The 8,195-nt window shown below is 49.3% G+C and overlaps 1 pseudogene; it reads right to left on the bottom strand.

Annotated features, from left to right (window-relative positions):
* Positions 1-4,058: 4,058 nt before the first annotated feature.
* Positions 4,059-8,180, bottom strand: LOC120362788 (nucleoside diphosphate kinase B-like; annotated as a pseudogene).
* Between the last annotated feature and the right edge of the window lie 15 nt (positions 8,181-8,195).

Below are 8,195 nucleotides of genomic sequence, written 5' to 3'. Positions count from 1 at the left end.
AAAACCGGAAATTATACATTTTGGGTTTTGCAACGTAGCTGGCTTCCAGCTCTAAAAACTCATGCAGAGAAAAAAAAAATTAAACATAAATAACTGTTTTTTTTAAAAAAGATAAGTCTTGTGACGGCCTGTAATCCCAGCACTTTGGGAGGCGGAGGTGGGTGGATCACGAGGTCAAGAGTTCAAGACTAGTCTGGCCAACATAGTGAAACCCCATCTCTATTAAAAATACAAAAATTAGCTGGGCATAGTGGCCTGTGCCTATAATCCCAGCTACTCAGGAAGCTGAGGTAGGAGAATTGCTTGAACAAGGGCCTGGGAGGCGGAGGTTACAGTGAGCCAAGATTGAGCCACCTCACTCCAGCCTGGGCTGCACAGAAAGACTGTCTCAAAAAGATTAAAAAAAAAAAAAAAAAAGAATCAGGCCGGGCGCGGTGGCTCAAGCCTGTAATCCCAGCACTTTGGGAGGCCAAAGCGGGTGGATCAGGAGGTCAAGAGATCAAGACCATCCTGGTCAACATGGTGAAACCCCGTCTCTACTAAAAATTCAAAAAATTAGCTGGGCATGGTGGCGCATGCCTGTAATCCCAACTACTCAGGAGGCTGAGGCAGGAGAATTGCTTGAACCCAGGAGGCGGAGGTTGCGGTGAGCCGAGATCGCGCCATTGCACTCCAGCCTGGGTAACAAGAGCCAAACTCCGTCTCAAAAAAAACAAAGAATCAAAAGAAAAAGTGTGGGTTGGGTGAGGCTGCACTCTGGCCCCTGTCGTGCACTAGATACTGCACATTTGCATGCTCATTGTTCCTGTAGATAAGATTTCTGACAGGAGGGTCCTCAGACCTATTTGCATCTGCAGGGTTCCTGTAGATAAACTCTGGGACATTAGAATTATAAGGCTTTTGCCCTCCCCTCCCCTGCCCTTTGCTTCCTTCTTTCAAAAAAAAAAAAAAAAGAATTATAAGGCTTTTGTTTAAGGATGGTTTCAGATGTTTTTCCGTCCCTGAATTCCAGCAAAACAGCTGACACCAACCCGTTTGCAGACCCCACCAAGGAATGGGATCAGCATGAGAATACTGCGACCCCATCTCCCTGTCCCTGACTTCGCCTTGCTCTCTGCAAGCCATCCGCATGCCCACACTTTGGCCCACACCAAAACACCTAAAAACCCTAGCCCCAGCTGGGTGCAGTGGCTCACACCTGTAATCCCAGCACTTTGGGAGGCCAAGGCAGGTGAATCCCCTGAGGTCAGGAGTTTAAGACCAGCCTGGCCAACATGGTGAAACCCCATCTCTACCAAAAACACAAAAATTAGTTGAGCATGTTAGCAGGCAGCTGTAATCTTAGCTGCTCAAGAGGCTGAGGCAAGAGAAGCACCTGAACCCGGGAGGCAGAGGTTGCAGTGAGCCAAGATCCCTGCCACTGCACTCCAACCTGGATGACAGAGCAAAATTCCATCTCAGAAAACCTAGCCCCAAACTTCTGGGGGAGATGGATCGGAGGTTTCCTCCCATCTCCTCATTCCTCTGTCCTATAATTAAACTTCCTTCTCCTCTGCAACTGAGTGGCCCGGCGAACTGACTTACAGCACGCATTGGACAATGGATCTACTGTCAGAGGCATTTGAACCAGAGCAACTCCATCTTGAATAGGAGCTGAGTAAAACAAGCCTGAGATCTACTGCACTGCATTCCCAGTTAAGGCATTCTCCAAAAAAAAAAAAAAAAAAAAAAACCAGGCATGGTGGCTCACATCCGTAATCCCAGCACTTTGGGAAGGTGGGTCACCTGAAGATCACCCAAGGTCGAGAGCTCAAGACCAGCCTGACCAACATGGTGAAAACCCATCTCTACTGAAAATACAAAAATTAGCCAGGCATGGTTGCACATGCCTGTGATCCCAGCTACTCTGGAGGCTGAGACAGGAGAATTGCTTGAGCTCGGGAGGCAGAGGTTGCCGTAGACACAAAACAAAATTTAAAAGGACATTTGAAGTCATGGGATGGGATGGAAGGTCAGCACAAAACACACGTCATAAAGACCTTGCTGATAAGGCAGTAAAGAAGCCTTATCTAAAGCTAAATTCTACCAAAACCAAGATGTTGATGATGAGAGGGACCAATGGTTGTCCTCACTGGTTTTTTGTTTGTTTGTTTGTTTTGAGAGAGTTTTGCTCTGTTGCCCAGGCTGGAGTGCAGTGGTGTGATCTCGCCTCAGTCTCCTGAGTAGCTGGGATTACAGCCATGAGCCACATGCCTGGCCCCTCCTTCTGTTTTAAAAAGAGAAATGTGGAGCTGTTGTTTTTCAATAATTTACCCTCCATTCTGAAATATATTGAGCACTTACTGCTGTATGCCAAGCACTTTTCTTTTTTTCTTTTTTCTTTTTTTTTTTTTTTGAGACGGAATCTCACTTGCTCTGTCACCCAGGCTGGAGTGCAGTGGTACCATCCTGGCTCACTGCAACCTCCACCTTCTGGGGTCAAGTGATTCTCCTGCCTCAGCCTCCCACGTAGCTGGAATTACAGACGCTCGCCACCATGCCTGGCTAATTTTTGTATTTTTAGTAGAGACGGAGTTTCACCATGTTAGCCAGGCTGGTCTTGAACTACTGACCTTGTGATCTGCCTGCCTTGGCCTTCCAAAGTGCTGGTTTACAGGCGTTAGTCACCATGCCCGGCCTGCCTTTCTAGTTATTTGAAAATGGCTAAGAACAAAGCAGAAAAAGTCACCTTGTCCCTAGAGGATATCTCTGTGTGAGGGAAGAAATGATCAACCAGATTCATAACCTGAGAATTAATCATTAGTGCTTCAGCCAGGTGCAGTGGCTCATGCCTGAATCCCAGCACTTTGGGAGGTTGAGGTGGGAGGATCCCTTGAGCCCAGGAGTTCAAGTCCAGCCTGGGCAACATAGTGAGACCACATTTCCGATTTTAGTGTATATACTGCTGAAGCTAGTCCTGTGAGACCGTGTTTCTACAAAAAATAAATAAAAATTATTTATTTATTTATTTATCCTCTCATGGATGTCTGTAGGAACTAAATGGAGACAGCTTCATTTGACCCACATGCTGTGCTTTAGGACCGCTCTTGAGCCTCTGCTGTTCCCAGCCAGGCCCCCCTGGGCACTGCCTCCTGGCTGCAGAGCCTTGTTAGAAGCAGGTAACACAGACTGAGACCCAAGGCCTGGTTTAGACAGGCTTTAACAGACCTGGGCACTCTATTGAATTATTCATGAATTGTGGTTTCTTATCAGTTCTTCCAGTGCTCCCCTCTGGCCTCACGGTTCCTCTTTTACCTCTGCAGGCCCTGTCTACACCACCCAAACTCACTTACTCCAACAGAAGTCTGCTTAAATCCATCCTTCTCCCCAGGCACCCACGCATTCTGTGACCTGGGGTTTGCTACTTCACAATAAAGTCTCAACTTCCTCCATAGAACAAAAGTTAGCAAGAGTAACAAAAGATAATTTCTTAATCCCACGCATTTGAGTGTTTTCTTTTTCCAGTTTACAAAGGCTTTATTGGCACAAATATGCTCTACAAAAGAATGATCAATCCTGTTGCTTCTCTTTTTTTCTTTTTCTTTTTTTTTTTTGAGATGGGGTTTCACCATATTAGCCATGCTGGTCTTGAACTCCTGACCTCAGGTGATCTGCCCACCCCAGCCTCCCAAAGTGCTGGGATTACAGGTATGAGCCCAGCCTTTCCTTTCTTTTCTTTTCTTTTTTTTTTTTTTTTTTTTTTGTAAAATAGAAATAGAGATGGGGTTGTCAGGCGGCCGGTTAGCTCAGTTGGTGAGCACACTGACCTCCTGACAATGAAAATAAATAAATAAATAAAAAGGAAAAAAAAATAGAGAAGGGGTTTCACCATGTTGGCCAGGGTGGTCTCGAACTCCTGACCCCAGATGATCCACCCACCTCGGCCTCCCAAAGCACTGGGATTACAGGCCTGAGCCACTGCGCCCGGTCAATGCTGTTGCTTCTAAGTCGGTGACATGAAGAGCTGTGTCCAGGGACACACCGAGCCACGCTGAAGCAGATGCTGCTGGGTCCACCCCTTATTCACAGACGCAGTCGTGCGCACAAACTTGTAGTCACTCAGCTCTTCAGGCTTCGCCATAGGCTGATTTCTTTTGCAGCACGTTTTACTGAGTCACTGCCATGAATGACGTCCCCGCCACGTGAATTCAGAGGTCCCCAAAAATGGTGTCTGGCTTAGAATCCGCTGCCTTGGTCTGCCCAAGCATCACCTGGGCCGTCTGCACCACATTCAGCCCCTACCAGACTATGGCCACCACCGGCCCTGAGTTCACCGACTTCATCAACCCAGGGAAGAATGGGCGGCCTTTCAGGTCAGTGTAGCGCTGCTTCAGGGGTTCCTCAGAGGCCAGGAAGAACTTCATGGCCAGAGGTGGGACCCCTTCTGCTCGAAGCACTACATGACCTCGTCCACCAGGCGGCGCTGCAGGCCGTCCGGCTTGATGGCAAAGAAGGTGCGCTCGAGATTGGCCATGGGCCGGGCAGCTGGGTGGGCCGGGCAGCCACGCTGCGCTGCCCGAACCGCATTTGAATCTTTTTTATTTTATTTTTTTTTTTTGAGACGGAGTTTCGCTCTTGTTACCCAGGCTGGAGTGCAATGGCGCGATCTCGGCTCACCGCAACCTCCGCCTCCTGGGCTCAGGCAATTCTCCTGCCTCAGCCTCCTGAGTAGCTGGGATTATAGGCACGCGCCACCATGCCCAGCTAATTTTTAGTATTTTTAGTAGAGACAGGGTTTCACCATGTTGACCAGGATGGTCTCGATCTCTCGACCTCGTGATCCACCCGCCTCTGCCTCCCAAAGTGCTGGGATTACAGGCTTGAGCCACCGCGCCCGGCCCATTTGAATCTTTAAAAAAAAAAAAAATTTTTTGACCAGGCGCGGTGCCTCATGCCTGTAATCCCAGCACTTTGGGAGGCCGAGGTGGGTGGATCACAAGGTCAAGAGATCGAGACCAACCTGGTCAACATGGTGAAACCCCGTTTCTACTAAAAATACAAAAAAAAATTAGCTGGGCATGGTGGCGCGTGCCTGTAATCCCAGCTACTCAGGAGGCTGAGGCAAGAGAATTGCCTGAACCCAGGAGGCGGAGGTTGCGGTGAGCCGAGATCGCGCCATTGCACTCCAGCCTGGGTAACAAGAGCGAAACTCCGTCTCAAAAAAAAAAAAAAAATACAAAAATTAGCCGGGCGTGGCTGTAGTCCTAGCTACTCAGGAGGCTGAGGCAGAAGAATCGCTTGAACCCAGAAGGCAGAAGCTGCAGTGTGCTGAGACTGCCCCACTGCACACTGCAGCCTGGGTGACAGAGCCAGACTCTGTCTCAAAAAAAAAAAAAAAAAAAAAATCAGTCAGGCATAGTTGTGTGCACCTGTAATCCCAGCTACTTGGGAGGCTCAGGCAGGAGAATCGCTTGAACCTGGGAGGCGGAGTTGCGGTGAGCCGAGATGGAGCCACTGCACTCCAGCCTGAGCAACACAGGGAGACTCTGTCTCGAAGAAAGTAAGCAAGAGGCAGGACTCAGACAGAGCACATCAGCTGCTCCGTTTCTCGCCTCCGTCTTTTTTCACCACTGCATCCATGATGACAGCAGGAAAGAAAGGTGAGAATTGTCTTGTGGGCGTGGGCTAGTGTCAGTAGACTAGAGACACAACCTCCACTTCAGGGTGCTTTAGTGGGGCTGCCTGGCTGCCCCTTCTGTAACCATCTGTCCTAAGCCAGGCTCGGCTGCCTGGACTCCTACCGCAGAGGGCCAAGTGCCTCAGTGGTCCTCATGGCCATGATGATGACCCTGGTGCAATGAGAAGAGGTCCCTCAACAGAGTCAGGGGAACGCCAGCTGGAGTCTAGCCACAGACACCAGCACCCTCTGCTGACATCAAAGGGCTTTGCTCAGCCGGACGTAGTGGTTCACACCTATAATCCCAGCACTTCAGGAGGCCAAGTCAGGCAGATCATCTGAGGTCAGCAGTTCGAGACCAGCCTGGCCAACATGGTGAAACCCAATCTCTACTAAAAATACAGAAATTAGCCAGGCGTGGTGGCACGTGCCTACAATCCCAGCTACTCAGGAGGCTGAGGCAGGAGAATCGCTTTAACCCATGAGACAGGCTGCAGTGAGCCAAGATTGTGCCACTGCACTCCAGGCCAGGTGACAGAGTGAGACTCCTTCTCAAAAAAAAGATCTACTCTCTTAGCAAATTTCAAATATACAATGCAATATTGTTAACTCTCATCACATTCCTGTATATTACATCTCTAGAACTCATTCAAGCTGCATAACTGACACTTGGTACCCTGTGCAAATATTTCCCCATGATTCCCTCCCCCCAGTCTCTGGCATTCCACTTTCTGTTCCTATGAATTGGACTACTTTAGATTCCACACATAAGTGAAATCATACAGTATTTGCCTTTTTTTTGGTGTGGTTTATTTAACTTAGCACAATGTCCTTCATTCCTTCATGTTCTTCCATGTTGTTGGAAATAAAAGAATTTCTTTCTTTATTTCTTTCTTTCTTTTTTTGCGATGGAGTCTTGCTCTGTCACCCAGGCTGGAGTGCAGTGGCATGATCTCAGCTCACTGCAGCCTCCACCTCCTGGGTTCCAGCGATTCTCCTGACTCAGCCTCCTGAGTACCTGGGATTACAGGTGCACTCCACCATGCCCGGCTAATGTTTGTATTTTTAGCAGAGGCGGGATTTCATCATGTTGGCCAGGCTTGTCTCGAACTTCTGACCTTGTGATCTGCCTGCCTCCACCTCCCAAAGTGCTGGGATCACAGGCGTGAGCCACCTCACGGGCCTGGCTTCTAATTTAAATGATAACCGTCCTTCCCCAAAACTAGACTACCCTTGGGAAACTAAGGAAAGGCCAGCAAGTGAGGGAAATGAGAGAGGCCTGAGTTCAGCCATGGTTCCGGAGGGCGGAAGATTTGCAACTTCCACAATTACTCCTGTAAATAACATCGTGATTGTGGAACCTGAGATTGGCCTTTTGAGGTGTCTTTTCAGCCTTCTGCTTTATTTTTTTTTTTTCTTTTGAGACGGAGTCTTGCTCTGTCCCCCAGCTGGAATGCAGCAGCACAATCTCAGCTCACCAAAACCTCTGCCTCCTGGGTTCAAGTGATTCTCCTGCCTCAGCCTCCCGAGTAGCTGGGACTGCAGGCACACACTGCCACGCCCAGCTAATTTTTTGTATTTTAGTAGAGCCAGGGTTTCACCATGTTGGCCAGGCTGGTCTCCAACTCCTGACCTTGTGATCTGTCCACCTCCGCCTCCCAAAGTGCTGGGATTACAGACGTGAGCCACTGCACCTGGCTGATCTCTGTTAAGGGTTCTTATCACAGCTAAAAGAAAAAAAGAAGAAGGAGAAGGAGAAGAAAGAAGGAAGAAAGGAGGAAGAGGAAGAAGAAGGAAAAGAATATATTGAAATGTGCGACCTCCTGACAATGAAAATAAATAAATAAAAAGGAAAAAAAAGTAGAGATGGGTTTCACCATGTTGGCCAGGGTGGTCTCGAACTCCTGACCCCAGATGATCCACCCACCTCGGCCTCCCAAAGCACTGGGATTACAGGCCTGAGCCACTGTGCCCGGTCAATGCTGTTGCTTCTAAGTCGGTGGCATGAAGAGCTGTGTCCAGGGACACACCGAGCCACGCTGAAGCCAATGCTGCTGGGTCCACCCCTTATTCACAGACGCAGTCGTGCGCACAAGACTTGTAGTCACTCAGCTCTTCAGGCTTCACCACAGGCTGATTTCTTTTGCAGCACGTTTTACTGAGTCACCGCCATGAATGACGTTCCTGCCCACGTGAATGCAGAGGTCCCCAAAAATGGTGTCTGGCTTAGAATCCACTGCCTTGGTCTCCCCAAGATTCACCTGGGCCATCTGCACCACATTCAGCCCCTACCAGACTATGGCCACCACCGGCCCTGAGTTCACCGACTTCATCAGCCCAGGGAAGAATGGGCGGCCTTTCAGGTCAGTGTAGCGCTGCTTCAGGGGTTCCTCAGAGGCCAGGAAGAACTTCATGGCGAGAGGTGGGACCCCTTCTGCTCGAAGCACTACATGACCTCGTCCACCAGGCGGCGCTGCACGCCGTCCGGCTTGATGGCGAAGAAGGTGCGCTCGAGATTGGCCATGGGCCGGGCAGCTGG

The sequence above is a fragment of the Saimiri boliviensis genome, chromosome 14, assembly GCF_048565385.1.
Source record: "Saimiri boliviensis isolate mSaiBol1 chromosome 14, mSaiBol1.pri, whole genome shotgun sequence".
Classification (NCBI taxonomy): Eukaryota; Metazoa; Chordata; class Mammalia; order Primates; family Cebidae; genus Saimiri; species Saimiri boliviensis.
Note: the sequence above shows the minus strand (reverse complement) of the source record. Positions and strands in the feature narration are given on the sequence as shown.